This window comes from Cupressus sempervirens, chromosome 1 (assembly GCF_028749045.1).
Source record: "Cupressus sempervirens isolate cs-2001-9-10 chromosome 1, ASM2874904v1, whole genome shotgun sequence".
NCBI lineage: Eukaryota > Viridiplantae > Streptophyta > Pinopsida > Cupressales > Cupressaceae > Cupressus > Cupressus sempervirens.
In genome coordinates, this window is record NC_143118.1 from 752234801 (window position 1) to 752248625 (window position 13825).

Genomic DNA, 13825 nt, shown 5'->3' on the forward strand with positions numbered 1-13825 from the left:
ACAGTCCCAACAACAAGGTACAAACAACTCGAGCTTCAACTCAATCCATCCAATCTCTATGCAATCATAAGGAAAGGTTCTCCAATGTGTCTCCAACACATCCCTAACCATGAAAATAATAACCCCACCAAAATCCAAACTTGATGCTCCTACATCAGAATCCCTAGGTAAATAGAAAAGTATGTCTCATACTTTAATGCCCAAAGAAAGATCTGCAACCAACTTCATCTTTACCAAAGGCTTCCACTTCATCAAATTCAATAGAAAAAATCTAAAAATCAATGATCTATGCTTCATCCATTGAAACGTCAGAATCAAATACACATCAACAACCCAATCAATATGCTCACACCCAAGAACAAACTAAATATAATGTTCATCAACAAACCCTCATCCACATCAGCAACTAGTGAATCCACACCAGCAAAAACAAACTCCATATTAGCAGCACTATGTAGATCTCCATTAATACATGCCAAACTCTCAACACCAACCATCTCATTTCTCACAACAAGATTCTCTACAACATACAAGTCACCACCAATAGTAATCAAATCATCCATGACCAAGTGCTCCACAATTTCCATGTCAAATCCAACCAAATGATCATGAAAACCAATTTCTATCCCAACATCAACAAGGTTAGGAATATTGTTAGCAACAACCTCCATCTTCTCTGTAAGTTTTGTATCAAATTCCACAAACTGGTCAGCAAAACCAACCTCTTCCACCTTGACCTTACTATGCCATCTTCTTTTACAAAAAAGTCTCTTAACCAACCAAACAACTCTCTTCCAGATCAGTAGACTCTAGCTCCATAAACATCTACAAAATGTCTTCCTCATCCTATCCTTAACTCAATCACCCAAACTAGTTTCAAACTGAGCAACCATGTTCTTATTTTGATCAACCAAACTAGTGTCAACTTGAGCATACATCTTAGAAAACCTCATCTCAAACACATTATGGAGATTTACAATCATCTTAGGGTCCAATCCTCTTGGAGCCATTTTCCAAGTTATTCATAAACCATTTGCAAAAAATACTTTTGACACTTCTTGTGATAACCTTGAATTGTTTTCAAGTCAAATCACAACCTATCACCTCACATGAACAATCAGGAACCACATCACAAGTGCAAGACCATGGATTTGCAATCCACAACTCTCTATGATCATGTTTCAACTAGATCAGTCTTTTATCTTCACATCCATTGATCCATCTGCAAGCCCTTTGTAATTATGAGTTAGGACCCCAATCTACCACCTCACAACCAAGAGATCTAGGACTCTAGAAAGAACAATCCACCACTAGATCAAGATCAACTCAGATCTACTTCTCCAACCCAAATCCTAGTGCAAACTACCTCAGCTTCGGCAATCTATCTACCCACTCAAGAACAACCTTTGCTTTAATGCCATTTGACAAAGCATAAGGTAGGAGTATTCCTAGAGGAGATGTCCTTGCCCCTAGCTATATAACCACACAATGGAAACACAACAACAAAAAGCAATAATGCAAGATCTGATACCAAATTACAACTCTTTATTCATAATCTATAACTATTACATATAATATGTTGGGCTATAAGGCCTTCCCAGTTATGGCCAAATACATTAGCAATTAAAATAATAGTTCTACAAGATCCCTCAAGATCCAACTTACAAAAATAAATCCTAGCTAGCCCAAATATGTAACATAACAAAAATCTAAAAGAAACTACCAAGGAAATCTAAACTGGTGCTCATAAGCCCACTAAGCAATCTCCTTGTTTTCTAGTCGTAGCCCTAGCTCTACTCCAACCTATCCAAGATCTAGGTGTAAAATACCTCACATTTGGCACTCTATTAACACACTCACAACTCCATCATAATTCTACTGTAAACTGCCTCACATTCGACACTCTATATACAGACTTAGGAAAACTTGGTCTTCATCTACTCTTCACATTCACTCCTCTAAATGAATGAATCACTTCTCATCCATGAATAAAATACTCCAAAATACCCCTTAATTATACCAAAATAAGTCACAAGTTGGCCACAACACCAATTAAATACCCATACATACATTAAATGCCAAAAGTCAGCCTCCAATAGAAATTAACTGTCTAGAAATTGATATCCAAGAAAAAATGTGATATCTCCTAGATATAATTGAATTAGAACTCAAGATTTGAAAAAAAGGTATAAATTTAGGTCCTCTAAAACCTCTTAAAGAATAAAATTATTATTCACCAACCATAAATATGCATCCAACCTAAAAGTCACGTATAAAAAAGTGTCACACAGAACTGCCAAAAATTGATACTCTAGGAGAATTGCCTTATCTCCCAAATAATGAGGAATTAGAACTTTCAACATGGATCATAGATATTAATATAGGCCCTATTCAATACCTAAAGTTTCAATCTTCTCATTAATTGCATAAAATTAGTTACATGCTCTACAATAGGCACCTAGAAAATAGAAAACATAGCTCCAACAACAAGGTACAAAAAGCTCAAGCTTCAACTCAATCCATCCAATCTCTATGAAATCATGACAAAATGTTCTCCAATGTGTCTCCAACACATCCCTAACTATGAAAATCATAACCCCACCAAAATATAAACTTGATGCTCTTGCATCAAGTTTCACCTGCTGACTTTTTTACTACATCCTATTTTTTGATCGAACATTAAGGAATGTCTCATATAACTTTTTGGGCATGTATTGCCACTTTTGTATCCATTCAAGTTTTGACATGTTTCCTCCTCCCATCTGTATATTTTTTCAATCCTATATATGAATTTCCAAAATGATGAGTTGAGGTTGGAAGTCTATATAATTTTTAGCCTTATGCTATTTTGTAGTCTGTCTAGTCTTTGTGATCGTATGAATGTATTTAGTCTTGTATACATAAGAATATGATAAATATCAATAATCAAATGACCAATTCTTAAGTTATACCATGAGTCTATATTAGTAGTGTGTTCATTTTCAAAGAAATTAATACAAAAGGAAATTTGGCATATCTGTGTATCTAAGTTTTGTATCCTTCCTTGTTTATCTATGATCTTGAGGTTGAAATGAACAAGTCTCTTTCAATTTAATTCAATTTGGATAAATTGTGTATCCCTTACTGATTACTATTGATTCAAAGGATTAAGTAATCACTTTTAGTAAGTGGTATGGTTTTGGGTATGTGAGAAGGATATGGTAAAATGAGATTTGGAATGCATTGCTAACATATTTAGTTGCAAGTCAATTGAATAAGTTTGTGATTGATGGTTTCAACTCTCTATAAAAATTGATAAGACACTGATCATAAAATCTTAGTTGCAAGTTTATGGTTTATATAATTGTAGAATATACCTCAATCAAAACTTGTTTATTTTATTTATGTACTAAAGAACTAGAATCGTTGGCCAACCCTTATTTGTGATTGCTTTCCTATTGATTATGAGTAGTCATTGTAATCAAGAAGTTTATTACAAATCTAAGGAGAAGATTATGACCATTTTTCTATTGTAGGGGATAATCTTGAAGAAAAGAAGAACATCATAATATTTGTTAGATAAATACCTAAGGTTTTCCCACCTTGGCCCTATAGAGCCTAAAGTGAAGGGAGTATTCATATACTCTATTGAAGTTGGTCTAGAAGCTAAGATTGATCACTATAAATGTAGGATTTGGCTAATCCTTAGGTTGGTTTCTGTCTTATGTTTTCTAATATTGGGTTTAAGGTACTTAGTTGTCTAAAAACAACCAACAAAATCATTAGAAGAAATATGTAGTAAAGGTACATTCAACATACTAGGAAGGATTTATAAATTAGATGAAATAGAAGATAATATGGGTGGCACACTAGGATCCACAATAGGATAAGTGAAAGGAATACTATTATATGAAGGTTGTGAAGGAATATGAAAATTACTAAGAGAATCAAATACTTGAACAAAAGTAGTCACAATATTAGCAACATAACTAGAAATTATATAGATAAGTATGGAAAGATGCAAAATAAGATCAAGAGTCAAAATAGGGAGAGGTATTCCCACTTTAGAACCAACTCGAGTCAAAGTCTTAACATGAGTATGGATGTTGCTTATTTTTGTGCCCCCACCAAAATTTGAATTCAAAACCCAACGGCTAGTTCCTAGGTTTAATGTTATTTTATGCCTGAGAAATACCAAAAAATTGAATGATTAAAACCTTAGTGTATCTCACTTTTTTTCTTTCGCCAGCCTGCGACTTCTGTTCCATTAGATCTTCCTCAGATCAATGGTTGGCATTATTGTGCTATGAGAAGTTGCACATCATTTTGCTATGGAAACATAGCACCTTTTGGCCACATTATAGGTGGATCCTTCCTTCCTCATTATTTCTCTGGCACCAAATTTTGCTGAATCCACGAAGGGTGCTCTGGCGCTATCAAAAAATCCATGCTTCTCACCATTAGCGCCATAGCGCCTAGAAAAAAAGTGTTACTATGGCAAAGCTTAGAAACACGATGGATCCCAAGTATGCCCTGTCAGATACTAGTGTGAATTTTTTAGACACATTGTCAGTTGATTAGTTTTCATTGGCTAACGAATGACTGTGCAGAATGTGGGTCCTACTTCACTTGGTGGGCCATAAATGAGAGTTGTCAGATAGGTTGATACGTGGCCAGTTCTCATTGGTTGGTATATTGAGAAGTTAGATCCATCTTGCTCACCATCAAATCTCATAAAATTGATGGTAGGCACTATCTCGCTATGGAAAACTAAGAGAATTTTAACCATAGCAACATAGCACCTTGGTGACGTGTGGCATGGATGACGTAATGGGCCCACCCTTCTCCAAAGCAATATTATGGCTTGTCTCTCGTGGTAGTTGTTAGATGATTCAAAGTATGACAAAGGAATCTCATTGGCCAATCTAGCTTACCAGATATATAGCTCCACAGATCTCTGAGCATCGTTTGATGCAAGTAGATCTACGGTCTCCGCTTTCCTGCATTATGGAGATGCAAGGAAATTAAAAAATGCAAGAAAGTAGGTGGAGGGCACGTGTCTTAGGTGAAATTATTTTCTCACCCTCCTCATAGGAAGAAACTTGACGAGCCCTCACCATCCAATGTGATCTAATCCATGGTTGGCATTATGTCACTATGGAAAGTTGCACGTTGTTTTGCCATAGCGACATAATGCTTTGTCGTCACGTGTCCCTATAGGACTAGTTTCTCTATGGATCACCAATTGGATGCCATGTGTTGCCAAGTGTGTTATGGATTGTTGAGGTGGTGCTAGATGTGATGGGCCTAGGGCAAGAACAAGAACAGATCTTACACGATCATTGATCTCGTGGAGATCAATGGTGGGCACTATCTCGCTATGGAAAGCTGCAAGAATTTTATCGTTAGCAACATAGCACCCTTTTTCCATGTGGATAAGTGGGGCTGAGGGTTATGAAATTGCATGGATGGTACCAATTCAGGCCAAGTTAGATGCCAGGTATGCAAAGGTGTTTCATGGGCTCGAAAGTTTAAAGGCAAGCATAGTAATGCAGCGAGTTTTCATGATCATCGAATTAAGGAAGATCCAAGGTGGGCGCTATCTCGCTATGGAAAAGTGCTCAGAAGATATGCATAGTGACATAGCGCCTCACTCACACATGTCCTAGTGGGTCCGGTGAAGGCATTGATAGTTAGCGACTGGTAGTTAATGTGATTGTCACAGTTGGAGTTTGAGGAGATGGCATGGTTAGTAATGAAAGACATGGTCAACTTAGAGAGACTTTGTGGCCTGGCAAAAAGATAAAAGATTTTTGGTCCACGTGGCTCATCTAGGTGTTGAGATAGGTTGATTTGTTGACCTTGCTGATTCATGAGATAGAAATGGAGGAAATCAAGGGTTTTTGCATGAATTTGATCTCCATGATCGATTCCAACCACTAGAAGTGAATGCTAAATGAGGGAGGAACACTCTACCCCCTGATCCAACCCATCTACTTGGTCAGAGCACAGTTATGGCACCGCTTCTATCTTCTCAAGGCCCTATTTTAGTTAAAAATCAAATTTCATGGTACCTAAAGCTATACTTGGATCAAATTTCCTCAGATCCCCATGATTGTTCCTAACAGAGCCTTGATGGCAGTGTTTGTAGGATGGTTTTGGAGGGAAAATCTCAGTTATGCCTAAACTATAAAGGCAATTTTTGTAAATTTTGTAAAGGTTGATCCTTCTCTATTTTTCTCTGTTGTTGCTCTGTAATTCCAGTGTAAATTTCCCTATGCCTCTGAACCACATGATTTTCTACTTTATCTCCTTCAGCCATTGGTATGAAAGTGTAAGAACTCTTTGCCTTCGCCAGTGTTTTGTAGAGGTCTGTAAGCTACATGAATATATCTCCTTGGATCCATGAATGGTAATATAAGTCAATATCCCTTTCCCTGTGTCATTCATCTTGGTCTTTTGATCTACATGTGATTATTTGATTAAAGCAAGTCTGAATGTGTATATCCTTAGTTTCATTCTGGTTCAATAGTGCATATTGTAGACACCTAAAACCCTTTAGAAAATAAAGTATTTTTATTTTCTAAAAAGTCTCTGATGACATCATCATTGATTAATTAATTAATTATTTAATTAATTAATTTTTTGTGCCATTAAATCCCTTTATCTTAATTAAAAATATTTAATTAAGGAATCCCTCCCAAAAATGCTTAAATCTTATTTAAACATTATTTCCTTATTTATTAATTATTTAATTAATAAATTGACCAAAAATCCCAAAATAAATAATTTATTTAGTTTTTGCCCAAAACTTGGCCAATTTCCTTAAGATCACTAACCTCTTCCAAAATCTTCTAATCCTTCTTTAATTTTGATTAAAGGCTAATCCCATCATTTTCTACCCTTAATCCCAACTCACAATATTTAATTAAGGTTAAATATTAATCCTCATATTTATTAAAAAATGTTTTAATGAATATCTCTTCAAACCAAACATATGAGATAAATAAAAATTTATTTATCCTCACCCTAAGCCTATCCCTAAATCCTCCATTTAGCCTAATCCACCCCATCCACCCATACTAACCAAGCTTAGCTACTAAACTCACCCACCCTCATTAAATGCCATCCACTTGCCCATCTCTAACATCCCTAATCTAATCCTAAACCCAAGCCTAATCCCCCCCTAAACTTTTCACATTCTCTAAGTAAGCTTAAGACTTTCCTAAGCCAAGCAAAGTCAACAATCTCAACTCCCTCCAAAATATCCCAACCACCCAACCATGAATGCTCTTACAAAGGTCATAAAGACTCTCAAAAGCCCATTCATTGCTCTTACAAGCCATTTATGAAGATTCTTTATGAAGATATTATCCCTTGATCCCCCTTTGTTGACTCATCTTTGACCTTTCCTCCATCCACTCACCCTGTGACATGTGTCACTCTCTGATTGGCTGTAAGGAAGCACAATCCATGTGTTCTCCTCCCATGCATTCTGAGCCCTCCATAATCTGTTCCCCATCCTTGCATCTTAACCCTCAAACCCTCAAGCCCTTAGCCTATAAATTGAATCCCCTCCCAATCCATTTCAATCACAACCTTTAAGCTAAAGTTATAATGCTAGTTTGAGAAACAAAAGCCCTTAGCCATACCCTTATAATGCCATTTTGAGAGCAAGTTTTACATCAAATCCATTCACCCAAGCCAAAATCCATCAAGAACACCATTGAAGCTAGTTTGAGAACCTTGAGCATACATCCTAAATCCATATCCAAATTAGACTCATCCCTAAATCAAGAGAACAATCTCATTGAGAAAGCCTCTCAATGGCTCACATTCTTATTTGAGTTTGTTTCCTCTTTGTCTCTCTTAAAGGTTATACTAGTGTTGTTAGTTGATGCTTTGTTTCTTTAAATATATTAGTATTGCTTGCTAACATATTAGTATACACATTTTGGCAAGCTCGGTGAGCTGTCGTCTCCGCCTGTTATTGTTGCCCATCTGCACCATCCTCATTTCTATTTTAGCATTTTTGTGGTTGTTATTAGAATGAACTTGTATGGTTAAACACATTTTTCTTTGAATGTATGTTTCTCAAAACATACTCTTGAATGTCATGGATAAAAATCAAATTTTCCTTGGAATGCATGATTAAAACAAACAAACACAATCTTCAATGCAAAAGATCAATTAACCATTATAATATCTCACACTTCAATTTTTGGGCATAAAAAGAACCTAACTCCACATTTTAGAAAATTTCTAAGTTATAAAAACCAATTAAAGACACTTTGAGTGAGTTTGTAGTTGGACTCACCCTCTTTAATCACCCATCATCTTAACCATTGGTTGCAATGTCAGTGCTATCTATGGGGATGGGTCAACCTAAGAGGGTGTTAAATGCTCCACAAAAATCAAACTCCACTCACTTGGGTTTTTAGTGGTTTCTCTAAGTTAGAAAATCTCTTGAATGAAAGTTAGTCTCACTAACACTTCATTTAGGCATTAAAATTGAACAACTCTTGACATGGAGGGCCTCTGGGCGTGCACTTGAAATCGAGTTTTACATGTCTTTCTTTTTGGGTTTCAAATCAACTCACACTCAATCTTGAATGGCTTAAAGAAAAATCAATCGATACTTGACGTGGAGGGCCTTCAAGCATGTAAGTTTACTTTTGTTGACCCTAAATATTCTTGGTGTATTCATTCTTCAATCAATTTTACTTTTGTTAATGCTTCAAGTTGGAATTGAACATTTGCATCCTAAACATGTGTGTTTGCAAGGTCTAGATCAGAAAACTTAAGCATCAGTTGGAAAAGAACTTTTTCTTTTAGCCCAAGGTCATCCAAATCTTCTCTCCCCTTGTCATCTTTCGAGGCTATCTTGGGTGCATAAGACTAGGATCCAAAATCTTGTTTCTTTTTTTAGGAGGCCTACTTGGAGATTTCATCACCCCTTGGGATGACCTCAACTATAGCATTTCGGTGGAGTATAAAGATCGAGAGGTGAATCCAAAGATACCTCTCTTGGAATCAAGATGTTGTCACTCAGGCTAAGCTTCAAGGAACTTTATATCCTTGAGAAGTGAAAGAGGAGAAGTGGGTTATCACTCCTCTCGGCTGTATGACATCTTTTGGTTTCATCAACGGATTTGGGCCTCACGTACCTTGGGTATATTGAGGACTCACTAGCTAAACCAACTGTCAGCCTTGTAGACAACCATCTAGGGTGTTAATGTGTTTGAATTGACTGATCGAAACATTTGTAAAACATACACACTCCTTGGCACAAGTATCACATTCTGAGAATCAAAATTTTTTATCTGGTTGTTCCTATCTATTGCTTAATTTTTTATTTGTTGAATGAATGTTTGCAAAACTTGGTCAATCCTAGCTTAGGGCATACTCAGCGTAGTCACTGCCTATTTCAAAAGTTGAAAAAGTCAAAACAAAACAATCGAGATCTCTCAAAGCCAAGAAGATTCAAGAATTTATGTTAGAACAACCCAAACCCAAATAGAAGTTTCACAAAGCCAAACTCAAGCCATCTCAAGTATACCAAGAAATTGTAGCTAAGAAAAAGGAAGTAACACCAAGCCCTTGAATTGTAAAAATTCACAAAATAGAAGATATAGCTACCAATGAAGCCCTTCAAGAGGCCTAGTTAGATCATACTATCAGATTTAGCAAACATCCAAGAGTTAACCCTGCTTATGCCTTACCAACTAGCCATGATTTCTATTATTAGACCCCCTTGTTTCTCCACATCTTCTTGCATAAGCTTCACTTTAGAGTCATCTTTGTAGGAAAGCCAACCATCTTTAGTCCTCCCCTTAAGAATTTTAGCTCATCCATCTCATTTAGAATCAAACCATCTAGCCAGCAATCCAAAAACTTCACATCCAAGCCTTCAAAATTGTTGTCACCTTGCCAAAAGTCTGCCATTCCTAACATCTTCTGAATCTACCAATCTCACCAAGGTTATCCCTTTGACAAAGCTTTTTCTAGGGTAGTCTAGCTTTGTCACTTGTTATCCCTCATCACCTTGAGCTAAAGGTTGGGATCCACAAGTGGTCAATCTCGTGTTCTTCATAAAGGATCATCAGTCTATCCTTAAGTTGACACAATCACCACCAAGCTTGCACATAGGAAGGTAGACCTTTCATGCTTTGGCAACATATCTTTGAAGATAGAATCCTCAACCCAATCCTCCTTAGTTTTTGTCATATAGCTTTGCCTCAACCTAGGAAATCATTTGCATAAAAAAACCTTCCCCCTTTGCATCCATCAGCATTGTCGCATCTCATCCCTAAGAACATTTTGCATTTTCATGCCACCTGTCACTCGCTTAGCCAAGAAGAAGGAAACAATGGAGCCCTATCATTTGGATCAAACAACATTTCTCCCCTTGAGTAGTCAACCATCCTTCAGCCCAGAGAACACTATACCATCACCTATTGACATTGAAGCTTTCATGAACCAACCAGGAAATGCAGTATTAGTGAACACCATTATAGATAAGAACAAAGAAACAATCATGGCTAACTTTCAAAGGGACAACATCTGATCCTTTGACTTTGGAAGACCCCCTCCCTTATCAGAACCATCTCACCCATTGTTTAGGCAACTCCCACCACCCATAGGCTCTTATGATTCAAATTATCCTCGATATGTGCCAAAAGAAGAGCCTCAAGCCAATCCTTATGATCCAACAGACCCAAACATACCATCTTCCACCTAAGTTGAAATCTCCATTACACAAGCCAATCCAGCCACCACCACTCCACCATTGGTCCATACCACTCCATCCCAAACCCCCTTCACCCAAAATACCTCATCATTCACTACCTTCACTATTGTTGTTTCTGCTCTCCAACCCAGCCTTCCAAATTTTCCTATCTCCAAAATTAGTGCTAGCATCTTTGGCCAACCTCAACAATATACAACTAGGATGCCACCCATGGGGCCAAGTAATCAACCTTTCATCACCCCCAGCTTGTTTACCTAAGCTCAAAATGTAATTCCATCATTTCCACTAGGTCCTTAGAGCTCAATTCCATCAGCCACAAATCCACAAGCTACTACCCTCACTCCACAAAGCTATCAAACCCCACAAGATACTACCAATGTTCTTCCAAGCTCTCAAGTGACCCACACTCCTACCACCACTCTACCAAGCTTTCAAATCCAACCACCAAGCTATCAAACCCCATCAGTTCCATTTCCAACCTTTCAATTCCCACCACCTCGACCACCAACTAATCTATTACCCCCTATTACTAACTATTTCTCTATGCCACTTCTAGGAGGAAATCCACCACCACCACCAACCACCAATTACTTGGCCTCTTTTTCCATGCAGATACCTTCCCAAATGGGGGCACAACCCGCATATATTGGTCAAAATCCTCAAATCCAAAGTCAAGTTCCACAAGCTCCCCAATCCTTTCCCAAAACTTCACAACCATCTTATACCTTACCTCCACAAAGCAATCCATTTATCTGACAGTCAGCTTATGTTCCTTAATCCCAACCTCAAATCCAATGTTAGTAGCAAACCTCGCAACACATGCAGCAATATGCACCATCTCCACCTCAGCAACCCATCATCCACCATTCAGTTGCCTAAGCCATGTACAACCCCTATTAGGAAATCCCTCATAGCCATCCATATTAAGTAGCCCCATCTAGCACATACCTACCTCAGGGAACTCCTACATTGGGGGCACCCTAGCCATCACCCATTAATTCAGAATGGGAAGCCATGAAGACAGATTTGAAAAACATCTAGGAAGGAAACAATCCAAAAACCTTCAAGTTTGAGATTGTATGTCCTTATCCATTTGATAGGACCATTACTATGACTCCATTTCTCAAGCATTTTGAGACACCCAAGTTTGACAAATTCAGAGGAAAAGAAGATCCTATCACACATATAAAAGAATTTTACATGCACTGGCAAAAAGTGGCATACGATGACATCTTCCTCTTGTGTCTCTTTCCCAAAAGCTTGGCTAGACTAGCTCTTGAATAGTTTTATAGAATCCCATATGCCACAATTAAAAACTTTGCTGAATTGTCTGAGGCATTTGTAGCCTAATATGTCCATCTTGTTGAAACAGAGCTATCAGTAGTTGATCTTGTCCACACTAAGCAAAAAGGTGGAGAAATCCTTCCCAAATATCTAAAAAGATGGCAAACCCTTACCACCCACATATCTTGCACCTTGCCAAAATGCCATTTGGTGAAAATCTTTATTGATAATGGCAATCCCAGCTTGGCTCACCACATGACCATGAACTGTTTGTAGACCTACAAAGATATCAAAGAAAAAGGAATGATCCTTGAGCAAGGACTCATTAAAGATGGTGTGGTCAAGATTTACAAAGAGGCCAACCAAAATCAAACACATTCAAATGACAAGTCTAAGTATTGGAACAAAAACAAGCATGTTGCAACAGATGGGGTTATCAATAGAAGACATGTGAATATTGTTGGTCCTTCTCAAAACCAGTCCAACCCACCTTATCAACCAAACAATCAACCAGCTATCAACTATCAATAGCTGAATCACCAAAGCTATCAAAGCCACAATCCAAGACCCAACTTTCAAGGGTTCAACAATCAAGCTAATGCCATCAATGTAGTTGTAGGGCAAAAGCCCAGATTCCAACCTAAACCTAGAAATTATACACCCCTTGGTGAGCCATTGGATGTCATTTTTGAGAAATTGACTAAGGAAAACCTCATCAAATTTCCTCCCACCTAGCAAATTGACCCAAGTCAATCCAAAGCTGCATGGTACAAAGACAATGAGTACTACAAATTTCATAGGGTAAAAGGTCATACCACCCTCAGATGCATGAAACTAAAAGATTATGTGTAGGACCTCATTGATAGAAAAGAAATCACCGTTGGTGCCCAAACCTCTCCTAATTGCAGGCTTACAGATCTATCAAAATGCTTTTCCTCCTCACAACAACCAAAATCTTGGAAAAGAACCTATCCAAACCAACAACAACAATACCAACAACTTCCAGCCAAACCAATAGCATGGGAAGAACAATGACCACACTTCATCCTACATAGACTATGGTAGCCTCATAGGTTGTATATCTGAGAAAGAGCCTTCTATCAATGTTATCAATATCCAAGGACCAAACAATGAGTGTGCAGTCACCACTAGAAGAGCATGATTGAACATCACAGGCTCACCAGTTTCACCAGCACCATCAGCTCCATCAAAAAGCCAATATAATATCTTGGAACACCTCGGGAACATGCCCACCCAAATCTCCATTTTAGACCTTCTCCGCACCAGTCCTGTGTACAAAAACATCCTTGATAGTGCTCTCATAGAATCCTGTGTCCCTTCAGATATCAACACTATTGACTTTTGTAATCTTGTTGGACACCTTTCATCCTCATGTGCCCTATCATTCAAACCCACCGACATACCCATGGTCGAGCCAGATCACACCCTTCTACTCCGCATAGCCATCATGGTATCCAATTTTTCCATAAAAAGAGTAATGATAGATAATGGATCAGCCTTGAATATTTGTAACCTAAAATTCATAAAACAAGCTGGGTATAATGAGGCAAATATCATTAGTGAGGTTATCACCATCAAAGCTTATGACAACTTGGAAAGAACCACAGAAGGAACTATTTTGCTACCAATCAAGGTTGGGCCAGTCATCCAAGAAACACTCTACCATGTTATTGATCTAAACCTACCATTTAACATCCTCCTTGGTCACCCATGGATTGATGCCATGAAAGTCATTCCATCCACTTACCATCAGTGCATCAAATTTTTGCATTAGGGCACTGAGGTAACCAT